At 35.9% G+C, this 20,618-nt stretch overlaps 1 protein-coding gene across 5 annotated transcripts in view; it reads right to left on the bottom strand.

The window, feature by feature from the left end:
* Positions 1-20,618, bottom strand: part of SYT1 (synaptotagmin 1) — a 333,925-nt gene that overhangs the window by 134,560 nt on the left and 178,747 nt on the right. The window contains exon 1 of one of the 5 annotated variants that reach the window (XM_079303849.1): positions 3,133-3,151. The exons of the other annotated variants lie outside the window; for them this stretch is intronic. The gene's annotated coding sequence lies outside the window, so the exon portion shown is untranslated. Of the gene's footprint in view, positions 1-3,132; positions 3,152-20,618 lie in introns of those variants that run through there. 5 annotated transcript variants of the gene reach the window in all.

Genomic DNA, 20,618 nt, shown 5'->3' with positions numbered 1-20,618 from the left:
TTATCTTTAGAAGAAAGCAATAAATAAGTCAGCATTTCAAAATTCTCTGAAGAGAAAAGCTATTTGAGAGAAAGCACAGGGATGCATTGTTCTGTAGCAGGGGCATTTGATGAGCTCCAGAAATCTCTTTGGAAGAGAAAAGATGTATTATAGTGTGTGAAAAGCAGAAATCTTCAGTAACAGGCCGTTATCTAGCTGCTAAGGGCTGGTTCTCAATGAAAACAGAGCAGAATTGAATAGATAGTTTAAGCACTGTGAGGTAAAAGCAGAAAATTGGACTTAGAGCACAAGGGACATTCACAATGGAATGAAAGTATGGGTAAAGTGCTAAGAATGTGACAAGAAGAAGATTATCATAAATATGAAGAGGCAAAAGTCAAAGTTTTGCCTTCACTTCAACAAAGCCCTTGGAGAAAAAAAAGGGAATTAGCCCTGCAGGAATGTACATAAGCAAAGAGAAAAAAAAGATGAAAAGCAGAATACCACTTCAAGGCCATTTTAAACTAACCAGCAACTACTAAACCTCTAATTACAAGCCTGCAATTCTTGTTTATTTATTAGCAATTGCTAGCAAAAAAAAAAAAAAAGGCAAAATCTTAGTTCAACACAGTTTTGAAGTTAATTCTGTTCATATTTTTTACTGCCAAAAAGCAAATAGAATAATTTAAAAATTATTTAAACCTAGAAAACAAAGACAAGTTTGTAAATGGAAAAATGTATTAGCTAATTCTTTTACCACACATTAAATAGCATATTTTTCTCGTCTTCTGCCCTTTACAAAAATCTAACAGCTTTAACTTCACAGAACACCTAAATAAATGAAAGCCAAGGCATCTCCTCAGAACTTAGGAACAAGCAGAGCTTCCATGCTGTGCAAACATGCAGTCCACTTTTCGTCAAAAAAAAAAACCAAACAAATTGCCTGGAGGCAAGTTGAGAAGTTCCCACCAAAAACCCCTTCCTATTAAGATCTGCACTAATGCAGCAACTGTGTTTCAGCCATTATCAGCTGCCACAGTAGAAGAGAGAAGCAGCATTTATGGCAAGTAGTGATATTTGTTTTTAATCCACAGACATAAGCCGTATCTGGAATTTTCATCACCTTTTCAACCATTTGAAAACAGTAATTGTTATCTCTGTTAAATGCCTTCTCTTTCTAAACCAATAGTCTCCAATGCAAACTATAGTCACAGCTGCAAAGGAAATCTACTGCCAAAATACACCACTGGGAGAGAAGAAAATATAGTGGCAGGTGGCTCTCTCCCAAGTGGAGTGCCATCTCCCTGAAACACTGCTGGCTCTTGTAGAAGAAATGCTAAAGAGCAAAGAACTGCAATATCAGCCAGGCATTGTCTGTCAGTGGATGTCAGTGGATGTTACTAATGGGAACAAACTAAAGGCCATACCTTTAGTATAAAAAGATGGAAAGGCTCAGGAAGGCTGAAGCACTGGGATGCCTTTGCTTCCATGCAAGCTGAAAGTAGTCAAAATTTTGTACAGACATTTTTTTTTTAGTTAGGTTGGAACTCAGCAGTGTTCTTTACTTTCCCTCACTCTTACATTTCTTACTCTTCCTGACTAAAGCCCAGTGATTGCTTCACTAGATGTCTGCCTGTTCTACATTCCAGTCCCATGAGTTATAATCAGCAGGGACAGTTTAAGGAGTCAGGCTCAGGGAAGTGATGTAGCCCCTTAGTGCAGCTCCACCAAGCAAACTCTGATGGCACAACATGTCACGAAACACACTATCCCTGTGACATGGGAATAGCTCAACACAGCAGCTTTTTCTGCTGATGGAGTGGACTCAATTAAAAGTGGGGATCTACAAGGTGAGACAGAGCAGCTGAAAACTGCCCTACAGCACAAAGTCCTCTGGTCAGAGCTCACTTCAGCCTAAAGCTATGCCAAGAGAACATTGAAGTTATCCTCTGAAACTCTAAAAAGACACCCCTGAAGCCTTTATATTTCTACCTTTTTATCTAGCATAACAAGAACTGATAGTTATATGCTCATTATATATTTTACTGGGCCCTTTGCAATGCTCAAATCAAGAACTTTTAGATTTACAGTGCAGCAACTTTCCAGCTCATTTTAGTATCAGCAGTAGTAGATTCTGAATCTAGTCTTTCCCTTGTTACAAAACAACAAGCAAGCAGGGAAATAATGGATACTGGACCTTAAGTATCTATATTCTGCTTATGAAAGGCAACTACTGCCTAGCATTTACAGCAGGGATTACAAACATGACAGGTACATTTATTTCTTCTCTATGCAATTATTTCTTGCAGGCAAATGTGGACTTAGCTTCTTTTTGTCAAAGCCTACTCACACTCCTTGTCACAAACCATCCTTGGAACAAAATGGGCAAGTTACACCTGCTGTGAAATGAGAATCTGATCAATCATAAAGGTTGTGAATTATTTTGAAAAATATACTGACTAGCCTAAAAGGTTTTCAGGTCTGCCTTTATATCTTCATACTCCTGCAGCCTCAGTCACATATTCTAATAGGTCTTCAGCCTGGACATCAGAACCAGCATACTGTGGTGCATTGAAGGAGCATCTACACACAGAAGTTGGACACATAACTAACTTTTTATCACCTGATATCTCAGCACAACCTGCATTAACATTTAGTTTTTCTTCTTTACTTATTTGGTGGTTTTAGCCTCTTCCCCTTGCTCATGGCAGTTTTTTCACTCTCCCCTTTTTCATCCTGGTGTGTGACTCATGCTTTCCTAAGAATCACATTTCTCTGCTTCACTAACCAACTTTATTCTATCTCGTTAGATCCCTGTCTCTCCCAGACATTTTTCTGTTCTCTATGCTCTTACCCTCTATCTCTCTGCCTACAGTCACTGTGCAACCTTAATATATTTAGCTATTCATGCCTTTGAAAAATCTCCTCCTACACCTTCATAATTCTCCTGCTATGCAGCAAAACTCTTACTTACTTCTAACTCCCCTTCCTCTCTTCACCTCTCCCTTCCTGCCTCTGTTCTATTTATTCAGTTCTGCTTACCTAACTGAGGCCATAGTTATGTCAGCAGATCTCTGCAGAGCAGACATGTCAGCACAACTTCTAAGCTATGTCATTATTCTGATAGAAACAGTTTTTGTCAGCCTATATTACCCAGTTTCAGAAGATGGTGTAACTGCACCAGCAAACGCGCCTCCTCTTCAGCACTGGTTCTTCCTACACTCGTGGTGCTAATGGGTCAGCAGTCACAGAACAGTCAGGCTGTTCAGCCACACTTGTCAGACAGTCCTTCATGCAGAGACTTCACTTTTAGAACAACAACAAAAAAGCAACAAAGAATGGTATTTACAGCAGAGGAAGAATACCTGCTTAAATGCATGCATATATCCTGATATAATCTGTGTCTACCTAAATGGGCTAAGGAAGGGGCTCAGTTTGCAGAGTACAACATCAACTGCTCAGTACTTTAGCAGAAGCAAATAAGTACTTTAATTTAGCATAGTTGGAGTGAATAATAACCAATTATTCTCAGGTCTCTTTTCATAAGTCACAACGGCTTATGAGTGATGGAAATTTTCATTTTAAATGTCTGTTGTTAGAACACAGGACTGAAAAAAGGTTTGTGTAACAAAAGACATTACAATAGCATTGAAGACAATGGACTGTTTTTAGCAAGCTTGTTCATTTAATTGTGTTTTGCAGCTGAATGATGCAGTACAAAACTTAATTGATTATAATTTGAGCCCACCACTTCTAATGGAAACTAGTACTGAAAAGGTAAAAGGAAACTGGATCTTGAGAAAGGAGATCAGGGACGATTTTTAACTTCTGTCAATACAGACCACTGTAAACTCTTTTGGAGTTTTTATTCCAAAAAGCCTCTTAGATTATGTTCTAGGAATACTCAAGAATCTCTCTATCTTGGGACACAAAAGAGAGAGTGAAAGTATTTTGTGTAAACAGAAATGTACTGGATATGTCCTTTGGGAAGACAATTGTAATGTGACCTAAATGACCTAAACTGTCTTCTCCCACCATCTTTGAAGATACTTTCAAAACCCTCATTCTCATTCTCAAAGTCTCATTCCTTGTCCACTTATAAAACTGTCAGCAGTAAAGGATTGGAAGTAACTTCCCATGACAGATTACTACACAGCAAGTTGGTGAAGGATTTCTTGCATGCCTGTTTGAAGCATTTGATTCTAAATACTGCCAGCCAATACATACTGCATTGGATGGGTACTAACCTGTATTATACTAGATGGAATATAGATTTTATCTAGTATAGTAAATCTCTGTAATTATGTATAAACACTACTTGGCCATATTCCAAGATCTACTACATTTTTATTGCATTCCTTATACACAAACCATGAATCATGGTTAGGCCCTGTAAACATGGGAAAGTAATAGCCATCCAACTCATCTTCATTTAATTGTATAAAAATGGCTATAATGTTCAAGAAGCCAAGAAGTTAAACAACCCAGTTCACATCTGATGTCAGAATAACTGCTTGTTCCACCTTACAGTAATGCATTCCATGCTGCTTTGAAGTAATTTTAAGTGCCACTATCCAGTGCGTGGTATATTCAAGGCTAGCCACAATTTCTTGTCTGTTTCTGCCTATTATTCCTTCCTTCAAATGAAATTTTCAGTTTTTATTGCCTGGTGTGGAATTTTTTGTTTGTTTGTTTTGGCTTATTTTTATTAAGACAGGGATATAAATCAGAGGAAGACGAGTTAATGTTTGAAAATAACCTCTTCACACATTAGCCACTCAATATTAATCTCAAGTCCTTGTTTTCAATGCCTGAACAATATTTTCTGAGTACATTTTAAACTGAAGATTGTATCTAACTTGCTACACTTTCAGTAGACCTCATTGAAATGCTCTGCTGTTTAAAGAGAATGTAAGTAGTAAAAAATGGAATTCTTATTGTATGAAGTAATCACCTTCCTTGTTTTGGGAGCAGTTATGAGAATTGTAAGAATCAAATACATACTTTAGTTAAAATTCAGATTTTGTAACTGAGCAGAGTTCTGGGCAGGCAAACAATATCTGTCCAATGCAGAGAACAGTTTTTAGCCAAGAAAACCCATCAGTAGTGGAACAAAAGGAAGCAGAATCTATTCTGACATCTTTTTTATGCTGTACAGCTTGTAAACTGCACAGCAGTGTTTTTCTGGTGTGTTCAGTTTCCTAGCACAGAAGAAACACTTTCTGTGACATACTACATAATCACTGAAAGAGCAAACTGGTGAAAATTAATTCCACAAGCTGTAAGCATTGGACATAGTTCAAAGATCTTACAACCCTCACAAATTTAACAACCTCAAATTTTTCCCTTGAAAACAGGAAAATAACATGTAAGACTTAAAGGTACCAAAAGAATAAGACTGAAACTGCTTGCAAATTCTACCTCTGAGTATGAAATTCTGGCATTTCTATTTGTTTATATCAAGATGCTTGTTTCAAAATTAAGAAGAATTTGTACTTAGCAATTTTCTGGCTTTATACTAATAGCTCTAAGTAGGCCATTATTTCAGTCATAAACATAAAAATATAAAACAGGTTTTACAACAGAAACTGCCGTTTGTTTGGGGTTTTTTGAGAACTCAGACAAAATATCTGTAATACAAAATACTGCAAAATTTAGTAAGAATAGATTAGCAATGGTCTGTGGTATTTAATTTACATTTTAAACTCCTAATTAAAGTAATTAATTTGTGAAGACTTTAGATTTGTACATCTGTGAGAGTTGAGAGTTAATAAAAAATTTACAACTCTAGAAAACCTCCTAGTGGATTTTCACCTGCTAACAGAGCAAGTATTTCCAGCAGAGGGTACAATATTGTCACATTTATTATATGTGTATTAATAAAGCACTTCGATGCTAAAATTTATTTATGTCAACACATAATGTTGACAGAAATTTAAAATCTCATGGCAGCACATCAGATTTTGTTGTGGTTTGTGTTTCAGTGAATTCTTATATATAGAACACATTATTTCAGGATACTTCACATCTTTAGTGATGTGGCATGCAAAAAGCAGTATGCAATTATATTAAAACTATCACAAGCTACAAACTGTAGGCATCAAATTTGTCATTTTAGCTTATGTCTTGCATTGGCCATCTCCCAGACATTAAGAAGATTTCTCAGGATTTATGCAAGATAGTTTCTCTCTCTAAAGGCACATTAATAGCACTGTTTTTATTGTCTACATTCTAGAGGTCTCGTATGATTTGATTCTCAAAATATCTTATCAGAAATCTTGATTTCTAATTCATCTTTGAAGTTTGGATGCATTTTTCATAAGTTCTAAAAATAAGGAGTTCTGTCTTTTGCAGAGGCATGTCATGCATATGTATGAAGGCACCGTGACAAAATTTGAAGGCATTTTAAGAAATCTAAATGGAAAGGAAAACATAGTATCAAATTATGATGCAGCATTTTAGACTTTTACATATGGGGAATCTTCAAGTATGTCAATATAATTATGGGCAGCCTAGTGACAATGGCAGAAAAAATAGAGTCGTGCACTGGTGTTACAGACTGGAGACTGTTGCAGGTGGAGTCTAAAAGTCAAGTACTCATTTTCTGGAGCTTAACATCATATTGGAATGTGTGGATAACCTTAAACATGATATCCAAATTACACTGAAAAACAAGCATAGAGAAAAGAACAAAGCTTCTGAAAACTGCTATTCTTGAATATGACTGATCCATAGAGTTGTGCAAGTTTACTTCACTGTTGCCATGTTAAAAGAGCTGAGTCTGTGTCAGATGGGCAAGGTCCTATGAATGACCAAATATACACATAAAATTTTTAGATAAAAAGTCTGGGCTGATTTCAGATACAGGTTTCCTTCTCATCTCTACAGGTGATGCAGTCTCAAGACAGAACTAGCATCTGCCCACATCCATTCCTCTTATTGCAGAGGGAATTCATTACTACTGTTGGGAAACAGACCACTCTGCAGAGAAAATGCTAATCTAGACCTGCCTATGATGGGAAAGAGAAGGAAATCCTGAAAGGGGTAAATATCAAGGGATAAAACCATAGGATAAATAACTTAAAAAGTGCTAGAGGTAGTAAAATAGTCATAGAAGAAGGTGACAGACAGGTGTGATTGCTGAGTGCAATTCAAGAGAGAGAGCAGGAAAGCAAAAAGAGAACAAAGTGAGAGAACATTCTAAGAGAAAAGTTAAAATATAGAGAAAGGGAAAATGCAACAAAAGAGTGAGTCACAAGTCCTATGAAAAGTCACAAGAAATAAAGGAAAAATGGCAAGGAATGAATAAATTAAAAATTCACAATGCTGAGGTTCTTTTAGGTGGTCTAGGTATTTTAATCACCACGTTTAGAACACATTCTAGAGACCTTTCAGTTTAACCAGTGAGAAGTCTTGTTTTGATCCCTCCTGTTGTGTTGCATATAGGTAAAACCTTACAAAAGGATGGCCTTGTAAAATGATGTCTCAGGGCTGCTACTTAGGCTAAGCAGAACAGATTATGGGAAAGTGACTCAGCTGAATTAGAGGTAGAAAAACAAGTTATGTAACCATCATGTGTTCATATCGTGGTCCATGGTGGTTGGTTGAATTATGTCTGTTATGATTTAAAACTGTGTAGCTGATAAAGGTTTTTGCAGTAAAGGGGCTCTCCTTTGCACCTGCCTGGGGACTCTGCTTCGCACACTATTGCATAATATTACTGAACATGCTGACTTACATATTTAAATATTACATATTTAAATAGTGAAAGAAGGAGAAAGAGAAGTATTTATTTTTACCACCCAGACACCAACTTGCAAGCAGGAGAAGCAGAGTGAGCAGGACATCCCTGAGGGATGGGTAACTTTTCCATCTCCATTCAAAGCTTCTGCTCTGACACAGACACGGGGGAATTTTTGCTGGGTTCTGCCCATTAGCTGGTATGATCCCTGGTGACCCACTTCTGGTCTGTGCCTCCTAGCCACTCCACTAAGTAATCCTGCTCTAATCCACGACTCTAGAAACCAAGAAGATTGGCTTGTTTGGCACAAAGGTTCATTTAAAGCCATCAAATTTTATGAGGCAATTTTCAATGGGATTTCATGTTGTATTTATAAATACAACTTCTTTATGAATTCTCTTTACATAATCTTCATTCATCCTTCACAGCTGGCCATTATCACACAGCATTAAGCAGTTTTTCTGAAACTAGCACCCCAGCTTATAACAGCAAATGAAGCACCCATGCTTGTACATTCTGCACAGTGTGTAAAGGAGCAGTCTGAAAATTCCCAGATACAGCAAACAACAGTGAGCTGTCCACCACATAAATTCTGCAATGACCTTCTGTATTTTCTCCCATAGGTCCTCTGTGAAGACCAGAAAATGTTCTGAATATAAATAATTCGACTAGGGAATCCAAATTATTTTCCAAAACAAAGAAAGCAACGATATAACCAATTAAACAAACAAAAGCCTACCCCTATCTCCATTCTATTGTTTTTAAGGAAACCAATGTGGAAAAAATCTCACTTGTGCCAGAAAGTCAAAACTTCATGTTAACCAAAGAAAAACACTTCACCTTCACACAAGTGCAATAGGAATATTGTACATTTGTATTAAAAAATGCTTTTGCTTAGGAAAATTTATGTAGTAGTGTATCTTGGTAGAATTATATAAAATTATGATTTACATAAGTAAATATATATACTTCTTTGTCAAGCCTCAAAATAAATGCATCCTCAATCTCTAAAAGAAAAGGTCCAAACATAAAAGGAAAAAAATGAGCAGTAAAATTGACAGAAATTTTCTTTGGGTATGTGAAACATAACTAAAAACAAGAATTCTCATCCTAAAGAATACAAATACCACAAAATAGCAAATTATATAAGCATTTAAATAATTTAATAAATGTACAGAAAAATGTATTTCTCAGTTAACTAGCTCGTGTATTCTAGACAAATTTCAATCACATTGTAATTGGAGCCACCCTTATGCAAACCTTACTTATCCTTACTTATTCACAGGTGTTGAAGATCTTAATCCATGATCAATAAAAATGGTTGACTGCTCATAGAAAGGGAAACCCAATGCAAGACTGAGTTGCTATTCCGTAAACACTCCTGAAACAATGCAATCCATGACATTTTGAAAATAAAACAAAACAAAGCTGATTGAAAGCTATGAAAAAAAGTTTTAAAGTTGCTATTATTCCACTAATCAACATGCTTATGCTGAGGTACTGTCCAGAACATGTAATTTATATTTTAAAAGTAATTAGATCTCAAGGGGTGAAAAAAATCTTAACAATGAGTACAAAATGCTGTCATCTATAGTGACTGTGCAATGAAAACAAACAAGACAAAAATATCTGTAGTAAAATTGAGAATTGTAAGGAGATTATATGAGTTTTAAAATATCTACTATATAACAGACTTAAGGGAAAAAAAAACCCCACCAAAAGTAGTGGAAGACATCCTCCAAAATGTTAAATATTATATAAAGACTTCATACCTAGATTTTTTATGACAGATATTAGAAAAAAATTAATAGAGCAAGTAATTAGACCATGGAGGGACTTTGGTCAAACTAAGAATTATTCTGGTCTGATGTAGCAGGTGGTCTGAAAAATGCTACTTCAAGTCAAGAATGAAGACTACTTGGTAGAACATCATGCAGATTTTATATAGTGAAAATTAATGAAATTAATGAAAATTAATTTGGCCCAGTAAGGTAAAAAAAATATGTGAAAGTGGAACTTGTGAAAGAATTCTATAAATTGATCTAATTCTTTCAATTAAAGTAAAGCTTTATAAGATGACCTCAACTGTTGTCGCCACGGTATGACTTGAGTTTGCCAATTTTATAATTTCTTTTAGAGATAGGATTTAGGAAGAGAGACAAGACAGGCTTAAAACTTAAAAGGGTATAAGAAGAAATTTATTAATAACACAAAAAGAATTCAAAATAAGATTCCTAGATTGTTCCCTCCTCCCCCTTCCTTCATTCCACATTTTTTAACAACAACATACAGAAAACTCTTCAGTCAGTTATCTACTTAAATAATCATTTCAGTTCACTTTAGAGAGAAAAGTTCCTTTTTTGGTTTAGGCTTAAAGGGGTGTCTTCACTTTCACAGTCTGCATCTGCCCGGACCCACAAAACCATGAATTTCTTCCCATCTCCACAGTCCTTCCAGAGCTGTGCTATGGGTTATGCTACACACTTGGGGTACCACTTTTAAAGGCAAGCTGCTGAAAAACAAAATTCTCCTCATCTCTTTTTCTATTAAATGTCTCTGTCCATATTTCCAGTCCCAAAACAGAGAGCTGCATTTCCTCAAAGCAAACAGGTCTTCTTTTCAAGCACTTAAACCTCCCCAAGTATATTTCACAGTTTAAAAGAATTTTAGTGAAGTCACAGTCCCCTTATAGCCCCACAAAAAGGGTTTTCAGCTACTTATCAGTTGCATCTTTTCAATCTCTTCCCATCAGGAATTTTATCTTCATTCTGCTGACTTCTGTAGACTCCATGCTTTATTTCTTCTCATTCAGGGGAGCTCAGGAGATCAAGAATCTTATCCAGGCATTAAATGGGTTAAAGTTGCATCCAGGACGTGAAGAAGCTGGGCCAGGCCATTGCTGGAAAAACTCTGAGCCTTGTGGATCATCTGGGGACTTTCTTCTCAGAACAGTGTGATGGGGGGAGAGCCTTTGGTGGCTCCCCCATCCCCCTGCTCGGCCATGCCACGTGGAGAGGGGAGCAGAGCCAAGCCCCGCAGAGCCGGTGCCGGGGTGCCGGGACCGGGGCCGAGCCCGGAGCCAGGGCCACAGCCAAAGCCAAAAGAGCGCGGCCCACCCCCCACCAATGTGGATTATGAACATGAAACAACTCTCTCATCGGCCACCTGGGATGCCAACACCAAACCAGCCTCCGCCTGGTCCCCGCATCCCACAGGGGAAGCTCCCAGAGAGGGGACAGCCCCTCCGTTCCCTCCGGCGGCTCCACCCCCCACCCTTCCATGTGCAACCAGCACAGCTGAACAACTCTAAGCATTTGATTCCATGTAAATCCTACTACATTATGGCACCTCCTTCACAGTATTCCTTTTACGTGTTTCCTCAAAATGACTTAAAGCTCCTCTTCATCCGAAAAAGTGATAAAAGTGGATAAATTGTGGCGAGTTCCTTAAAATTTTAACCTGTCTCTGTATTAAAGCTACAGAGTGAAGTAGTGGTTTAGATGCTATGAATAATGAAAGTTCCATTTTGGAATTTGAGGAAACGAACAGATTCGCTACAAAGTTGTTGCTATTCCAGAAATGAACTTTGGATATTTGACATACAAAAAAAGGACAGAATCCGAAATTCTGATGTACAGAATAAGGACAGTAAATAGTGATTCAGTGCTTTAATTTAAAAGGATTTTTTTGGGTAAAAGGCACCATATATCTATGAAGCTATTAAGTTCCACACGATCAGCAGGATTTTACCTCAGAAATGGTAATATTTTAGCACACAAGGAAGTGACACCAGTAAAAGTAGCACCACCCCACTTAAGAACATACTGAAGTATATTGTCTGCTTTAATGAGACTTTGATTTACAATTTAATTGTCTCAAAAAGAGCACACTGTTTTGCTTTGCTGTGCAGAGTGGCTATTCATTATTTGAGGGAATGTTCTCTGTTATTAATCTGGAGAATGCTGATATCTTATATGTAATCCACTTTGCCTGGTGAGTATTTTTAGCAGGAAATGTGGCACAAATTCCAAATGCAAAATTCTCTGCACATTTCATCGAAGCAATGTATTTTTTAATTTAAACTCAGGAAAAGATATTTTAAGTTAAGTGGTTATTGGCAGATATCATAAAGCAGCGACATACCTAACACAGATCATGTCTTCATATTAAGAACAAAAAAAAAAAAGCTGAGTCTCACCTCTTAGATGAAAACAATCAGCTTTATAACTCACTTGGGTATAACTCACTACAACAATAAATGGATATGAAGAAGGGCAATTTTTTGACTGTTTCAAATGACATTCAGCATATAACGTATCTTTAACAAACCAGCATGACCATGGATTTTCAGAGATCTGAGAAGATACAAACCTCTCTGAAGACAATGGAAAAGAAGGTACTCAGCAATTTTGAAAATCAGGTTATTGAAAGGCTTTTCCAACATCAGTTTATTTTAGCTTTCTTGCTGCAGAAAAAACTTAAGACAAATGAATTCTGACTTCTGAAGAACCCAGTTTAACTTCTCAAGCTGATATTTAATCAATAATGTTCTGATCATTAAAAATGCTACCAGCTCTGCAAGCTCCTTTTGAGGCTATCTCAGTGATTGTGTTATTTTAGTCAGTAGATGGCATTAGCTGCCTCAGTGTTAGTTACGCTGTGCAATTTATCAAGAAGTGGGTCAGCTACAGCCTGTGGCTCTGTGTATGTTCCCAGCAGGCTGATAAAAAAAGAAGAGAAAAGATTTTATTTTGTTTTCTTTTCTTAATTACTCTTGCCATATTTTAGTTGTTTCACAGAAAAATATAATTACACAATAAGGAACCGATTCCACAGCAGGTACACATTTTCAGACAACAGCATAAGAAACAGGTAGGACAGCACAGGCGTTTCTCTTCAGACAGCAAATCCTTCTGCTGTAGGTATTGCTCAGGATTACAGGGGGTTGGGTCTGAGGATAGAAAACTGTGCAAAGCCATGAGGGGAGAGACAGCTGACACAGCTCTAATGCTCTTTCAACCCCTCTGCTCTGCTAGACTCCTCCCAGCTCCTTCTACTAATGAAGAGAGGAGCATGTTATGTGTCATACAAATTCATCAGCATGATTTATGTTTTGCAGATATTTTTACATCTAGCAGTTTTTAAAGATGTATTTCAGTAATTCTTATGATAAAACTTAGGCTGCAAAAATACACACATATATATACTCTACACACAAAATCTTAATCCTGTATTATTCAAACATCCAATGGGAATGTTCAAATATTCCTCTGAAGTGATTCCAACCCAAACCCTGCAGTTAAACACCATGAAAGTGTGTTTGTACATTTTTGAGACCACAATCTGAAAGTGCCTAGTGCCGAGCAGGAAACAATTCTCCCCTTATGTAAAAATAATTCAAGCTGATTTTTTTTCCCCCCCTTCCAAAACAGGATGGTTTTGACAAACTTCAAAGTCCTTTTCTGCAAAATTTGAAATATTTTCACTCCCTGCTTCCACAGCCAGTGATTAGAATATGCACTGGGAATGTGCTAGAATCTGAAAGCCCTGTCAGTGCATTTGCCACAGCCCTGTATAATGCCCTGGCCACTCTGCTGGGGCTGGGCAGACTTTGCAGCCTGGAATTCCCTTCTGCTTCCTCAGTTTTCACAAACCACTGCATACATTCCCACTGACTGCTTTCAACTGGCAGATCCTAGCTGCAGAACTTAAAAAAATGTGCCTTTTTTTTTTTTTTTTTTTTTTTTTGTAAGGTAACAACTTACAGAATTTCTCATTTGCAGTAAATGATTCCTCTTGAAATTTCAGGTGTTTATTTTGGTTTAGTACCAAAACTATGGCAAACTTGCGACTACAAACGTAAGGTATTTTCTGAGGAACACATATTTTTAATCCAGAATGAATTTGCATATTAGGTTTTGCATTTTATGGCAAGAATAGTTTTACCCCAGAAAAACAGCTCTATTCCTTTTTGTTACTTGCCAACTCTGATTATTGATATTTATGGCAGATGAAACTTATATAGCTAAATGTTTATATGCTCCAGCAAAACAAGCAGTGACTGCACCAGTACCTTTAGTACAACTACACTCAATCAGAGACTCGGGTAAATTTGGCTTTGCTACTCCATATTCTGATATATCGACCCAAATGCTGACCCAAACCAAGCTAGACTTTTTCTCAAACTGGCACTACATCTAAGTGCAATGAGTAAGTTATAAACAAATATCAAATGACCCCTTCTCTTAAAACGTTCCATTAGCAGGATTATCCTATTCCAACACTCTAAATATAAATGTTTAGAGTTCCTTTACCTAACTATACAAAGTATCCTCTTACTGTAGGGGGAGTGGAAGAGCAGCATGGAAATGGCAGCAGGGAAATATCAACTCAGGTTTGTATGTGGGATACTGAAAGACATTAAAAAAAAAGTGACTTCTTCAGGCTTGTACACAGTATTATGGAAAAGTTTATCCCCAAATTTCCCATTCCAATATCTCTGGGAAAAAAAAGAAAAGCAAATATGCTGCCATCTGTAGCTCTCTAAATGCCAGTATAAAACAAAATCGTTATACTGATAATAAAGTCAGAAGATAAAAACAAATAAGCAAAATCAGCAGTACTGTCAAACAGAAAAATCTTAAAATGCTGCCTGATGCATTTTCCTCACAAGCACATTTCCTCTCCCTCACATTTCAGCATTTCTGATAGTCCAATTTTCTATAATGCACAGCAGTGCAGCACAGCTTCTTCATAACTTGGAGGTAAACATGGGTTCAATGTTTAAATGTGACATTAATACACAGTCAGCTATCTAGAAATCAGGGGTGTAATGCTGGTGGTTTTTTTTGCTGTCAGTGCTCCAGACAGTAATGTGAAATGGAGGAAAATGAGTATAAGAAGTTCTTATATATACAGAAATGCAGGATACCATTTCATCAATGGTAAAAGATTTTGCCTCCTGCCATTAGAAGAGCCAACACTGAAAACATGAACCCTTTTGCCAGTCTAAATATGGTATCAGACTAGAGAGCTCATAAAACACAAAGCTTCCCACAAGGAATTCGCAGATAAAGACCAGGAAAAATTACTGCTGAAATAAACCAAGAAAATAGAATGAGGATTTTTTTAGGACTGTAACCCATCTTTCTCTGTTCTCACAAAATTTATATCGTATGTGAAAACAGCCAACTATGTCTGTAATTATTTATTCTACAAAGAAATAAAAAAAAAAACGACTTTGGCTTCAAATTTTGAACGTAACATTTTTTTTCAACAATGACAATTTCAGTCCCAAAACATTGACTTGGCAGAAGACCTGAGCTGCTGTCTGCAATTTCAATGACATTGAAAGCTCAATAAAGTACTTTACCTTGGAACTCACCAGACAGAGAGAACAAACAAAAAGACTCAGCTCTAAAGGGAAAAGAAGAATTTACAAAGATTCACAACAGTGATTTTTCTAAAAATATTTTTCAGGATTGAAACTGGTATTTGCTATTTTACATAGAAAATTGGAAGAAATGAAATTTCAAGACAAGCAGAAAAATATCAGATATGAATGCATGTCTAAATAAAGACAGACAAACATTCATATATACTTAATCCCCTGAACAATGCAATGACAATAAAACCTCTGCATACATTAGGACAACTATTATTAGTTAATACAAGTGTGCTGAGTTTTTTCAAAACAGGAAAAAAACCCTCCAGCAACTCCTCAGAAATGAAACGACAGTCTATATAAAAGATTAATTTATTTTTTAAACTGGCAGTCATTTCCAAATTTGCAATTTAAAACTACTTAAATATCTGCTGAAAATTTAGTGTCACATCTGAACAGTCTATTTCCCACAAAGTGCATGTTAACATTACTAGGCTATTACATATGAATTTGAGACCTATTTTAACACAGTTAAGGGTTTCATAAAGTGCAGGTCCTTTCCTTTAGAGGAGGAGGGCAATAAGGCCAATTATCAGTGTGAAATTATTTATTTTTCTAGGTTTCCATTTTCCCCATCCAGCTGCATCTCCACAGCAAAGTCAGGTCTAAGTGATTCAGACTGATAGAACCTTTTTATACCAGCTGAATTTCAATCATTTTTCAGAAGTATTTGCCATTCTGAAAGACTTGGCTTGAGTTATACAGATAAACACCATAAATATTGACTCATATCTGGCATTTCCAGAGCTTCATAATGTGATTCACACAGAGTTTGTAGTCCTGGAGCAATCCTGAACAACAGATAATATGTAAGATGCCTAGCTAAATGTAAATATCAAAATAAGTAAATAACTCAACTACATCTTCAAAATACAGCTCCAAATGTAAGAGTAGCTGAATATTACTCTAAAATTCAATTATTTAGTATTTACAGTATTTTTCCAACAAGTTGTACTGCAGCTTTTCCCTTTTATCGCTTAGCTGAGTTCTGTACTGAACGGTCCCTTACAAAAATACTGAAATACTGTTAGGTAAAACAGTGCCCAGAAAAGATACGACTGAACTCACAGGGATTTTCTACTGCTATCTTTTACAAATGAAACTGCACAAATGCAAGCAGGAAACAAATCATCCAGCAGTGAAAATGCCAGTCTTTTATTTCAGATTCAGTTCTGTCATGTGAACTCGATGTGTCAGTACTTCCTAAACCTGTTTCAGTAGATGGTGTATTATCTTGGTGCATCACAGTGTGAACACACCTTTTCCTAAAATGAAGCTACTAAAATGCCATGAATATACTGCTTGATGACAGACACCTGAACAAAGTTTAAGGGTTTATGAAATTTGGTACAAAACTAAGATTAAAATATTGTCAAAGCTGGAATCATATAATTTCTCATATGGAATACCGAGAAACATAAATAACATAGCACAAGGATTCAAGCAGTACTTAAAAGCTATGTTTTTCCATTTGAGAATACTGGAATTATTTTTCCAGCCTGTATTGACTCTTGGGTATTGGGATAATTGTGACTCTTGGTAATTTTAACAACCCTTCTCTTTGTCTGCTTTAATATCTCCATGAAAAAAGCGATGGCAAGAACTTCATAAAGCACTCCAACTTTAATTTCACCTATGTCTTTCTCAATCAACAGATCTCCACATTTCTTGAATGTCTTGTCCGATACTCCTCTTTTAGTTTTCCATTATGTTATCTCTACTCATCCACAAGCTGATTTTTGTTGTCCTTCTTTGTTGTTTTCAAGGGATGAAAAGCCAGATGGGGTAGAAATGTTTTATTTAAGGTTACCTTTAATTTTGTACTTACACACTTGATCTATTTCTAATGATCCTCTCCTCAGTCTCTAGACATATCATTCCTTCTACAAGCTCCCAAATCCCTCCAATATGTATCAGAAACAAATCTTTAAAGCTTTCTGACTTTTGGGGGCAGTTGTTAAAGGAATAATATGGATTCGAGACCAATGTTGCTTTCACAATCTCACTCATAACCTCCTTTGCATTCAGTAACTTTAAATACAGATCATTGCATTTGCTGCTTCTGATAGTTTTTAAAATCACCTTACAGCTTTTTTACACCTTTGCAACAAAACTAAGACCTATTTTTACATAGGCTTCCACAACAAATGCTAGAAAGCCCATATAGATAAAATTTACTGAGCTTCCCTTCTTATCAAACAACGTGGGCAATTTAGTCTGGTATGCTCAATGTTTGGCACTTCATGCGAGCTTCAATTACTTCCATATCCCTACTTACTGTTTTGTTAAAGTATCTTCTAAATCCCTGTATTTTACCGAGGTTAGTGGTCTACCATTGTCCGAATAGTATTTTAACATAAAAACAAGAAAATTCTTGTGCATAACAAAATGCCTTTTCCAGGTACACTTAATATGATGGATTTTTAAAATGTAATTTTTGGAATCTAGGACATTGCTAAATTATTTACAGTTTTAGAAAAACCACATGCATTAGAAAATGCAAATAGGCATGACAAATCAAAAAGAAAACAAAAAGTAAACAAGTAAGATACTTTTTCTTGAAACTTATGGCAATTATCAATGCTGATTATTGAGACAGTTTTAAAACAAATATGTATTTTAATTATTTTGCATATTAAAATGGTTTTTAAAATAACAAACAATTAGAAAATACAAAAAAGCTTAACTTTAACCTTGCTTTTCTGATAAATTAATCTCTTTTAATATAACCCCTTCTTAAGCAAAATATAGCAATGATTCTCAGATATGGAATTTGTAGACTACAGTGTTTAATGTCTCAGCTGGACTTAGGCAACAGTTTGTCATCTCATGATATATTTACTAAACAGACTAGATTATGAAACACAAGGGCAACTGGTATATAAAGTGGTAATCTGGTAGACTGATACCTTAAACTAGTATCTTAAAACTGGTAAACTGGTATCTTGAAAATAATTTGATTTTCAAACTCACTCCCAAAGAACAAGGACTTAAGTGAACAATGTCATATTCAGAGTTGCTGCACACACAGAGCTCTCTGACATGAAGAGAGGCTTTGGGCTCTCACTGTTATTTCAACAAAAGGCTCCCACTTGGATTCTTTCTGTGTCCTCAGCTTTAGTAACTCAGGAAAGCATCTTTAAGTAGCATGTGATAAGCACAGAGAGTACAAATAAGCAATTCTTAACACAGAGATAATTTTCATCAAGTAAACAGCAACATGCATTTGTAAAATGGTCTAGATGTGGTTTGAAGTGAAAATTGTACATATAAATAATACAAATATACACTTTAGCTATTAGATTTTATATAGACATGTCCACTCATAAAATAGTTTATATAAATCACTGATACTTTAGTGACAATCAATAATATTTTATACTTCTGTAGGAAGGTTTGAAAGATGTTAATTAAGAATTATCTGGAAGAGTGTTAATATCCTATTAAAAACTGCCCATGGCTTTGTTTTCAGTAAATCTTTATGGGAATAGAAGAAAGTTGCAGTTATCTCTGTAGATCAAGTACCAGTCTATGGGTTATTTAAATGGAAGGCACAATAGATACTAATGTTCTGTTTTTAATGACAAATGGCAAAACAGAGTATTATTGACCCTCCCTATCACAGACACTGAAACAAGCTCACTCATGCCTCTGAAGAGAGGAAATCTGTACCCCAAAGATAGCTGGCATGAACTGCAGAACATTTATTTAGAGCCAGTCTGAAGGACTCAGATGCAGTCTCTTGTGTGTGTAACAGTACAAATAGAATGTCTGTAAAAAAGAGGATCTGTAGGATGAGTATGGTACAGGGTGAGGAAAGAGCAAAGTTCTTCAGTTCTTTAAAGCTAAATGTCTTCTCCTTAGACTGCCTTTTATCATAAACTTCCATATCTTTTCATTATAAAAATTGTTTTTACAAATGACTATTAGCACTTTTATGTCCACATCAACAACCTTTCTTCTGAAATATAATTTATATGCAAAAATAATGTGCCTGATTTAATGCGCTTATCAGTTCTTGTACTAATTAATGCACACATATTTTCCATCAACAGTCGAGCTTATAACAGTAATTAAAAAAATACACAAACTGTATTTTGAAGTAATCACTAAGTCATCATGAACTCTTTCCTTTATGCATGCCAACACTCATACCCTTGCAAGTGTGTTTAGGATAGAACTCAATAGTTTTTAGCACAGCAATTTAAATTGCAAAGCTTTTGAGAGGGAAATGGAAATCTAATTACTACATATCTTGGTCATCTCTGGAATCACCTCTGTGAAAGCACAACAGATACATATTTATATAGAATACTTTGCCACAATGAACAGAACAGATTTACAGAGGAAGCTGGCATCAGCTGTGATTAACAGGATCTGTAATGCCAAGAATTTAAATTACTGCCTTTCTCTATCAGCAGGTTGCTGGACACAAAGACAGACGCCAAGAGTTGTAAGAACCCCCAGTTAAATGGACCAATTTTGTGCAAACTCTTCATGTTATTTTATCTGTTTCTCTACAGCAGAACCTAATGAGCTGCAGATAGCAGCTACAGCACTGAACCCACTTACCTGTACAAATAAAGTATTTTGAAGCTAATCCGGGAGGAATAATTTCTTTGAATGCCATTCAGCTATGGAATCCCACCACAAGCACTATTTATTTTCATCTTTGGTCTTAGTGGCATGCAGGTTAAAAGCTGTCTTTTTTAGATACGATGTACTTCCCTGTCCCCTAAACTGCACTCAAGAATTATTATTTAAAATGTTGCTCAAGCACTTTACAATACTACTCCAAAATGAATTTCATTTTACTTGGAAATACTACATTTAAACTTTCATGGACACCATAAAATACTATTAACTTTTCCAATACATTTCATACACATGATAGTGACATCATTAGTAATTATAACTGTGTGTTGCCTTTTTTTCATGTAGCTTCAAGAGTCCTTAGATAGATTAATATTTTAACAAGACCTCTTAGAGTACTGAGAACTTAAAGTGGTATTTATCTCACCTGATTTTAGATACTAAGCCTGATCTAACAGCAGACTAGGAAAAAAACATATTGACAAAATGACATGTAAAGAGGAAAACTTACAAAATTTTATCTATTTTTTTAAGGATATTTATATAATGTCTCACTTCTACAGATCTAAAATTACATGTTCAACTATGGTAAGTTTCTCAGATGCCATGCACTGAAGTAATGATTGCCCATAAAGATGGAGGTGGGTGAGTTTTACAAGAATATTAAGTTAGGAAGAAACTTCTGGAAGAAACATGAAGCTATTTCACAAACATATAAACAGAAAAGGTAAATTTCCTTTGACCTAAATTATTTTATGTATAACTTCAGTATCAACCTCATGGGAGAAAAACGGAGAAACATGAAGTTTAGTTATTTTATATATTGTTGCATTTAGACCACAGCATATAAAAATATATATG

The sequence above is a fragment of the Erithacus rubecula genome (assembly GCF_903797595.1).
Source record: "Erithacus rubecula genome assembly, chromosome: 4".
Taxonomy (NCBI): domain Eukaryota; kingdom Metazoa; phylum Chordata; class Aves; order Passeriformes; family Muscicapidae; genus Erithacus; species Erithacus rubecula.
This window is presented reverse-complemented; position numbering and strand designations above follow the sequence as displayed.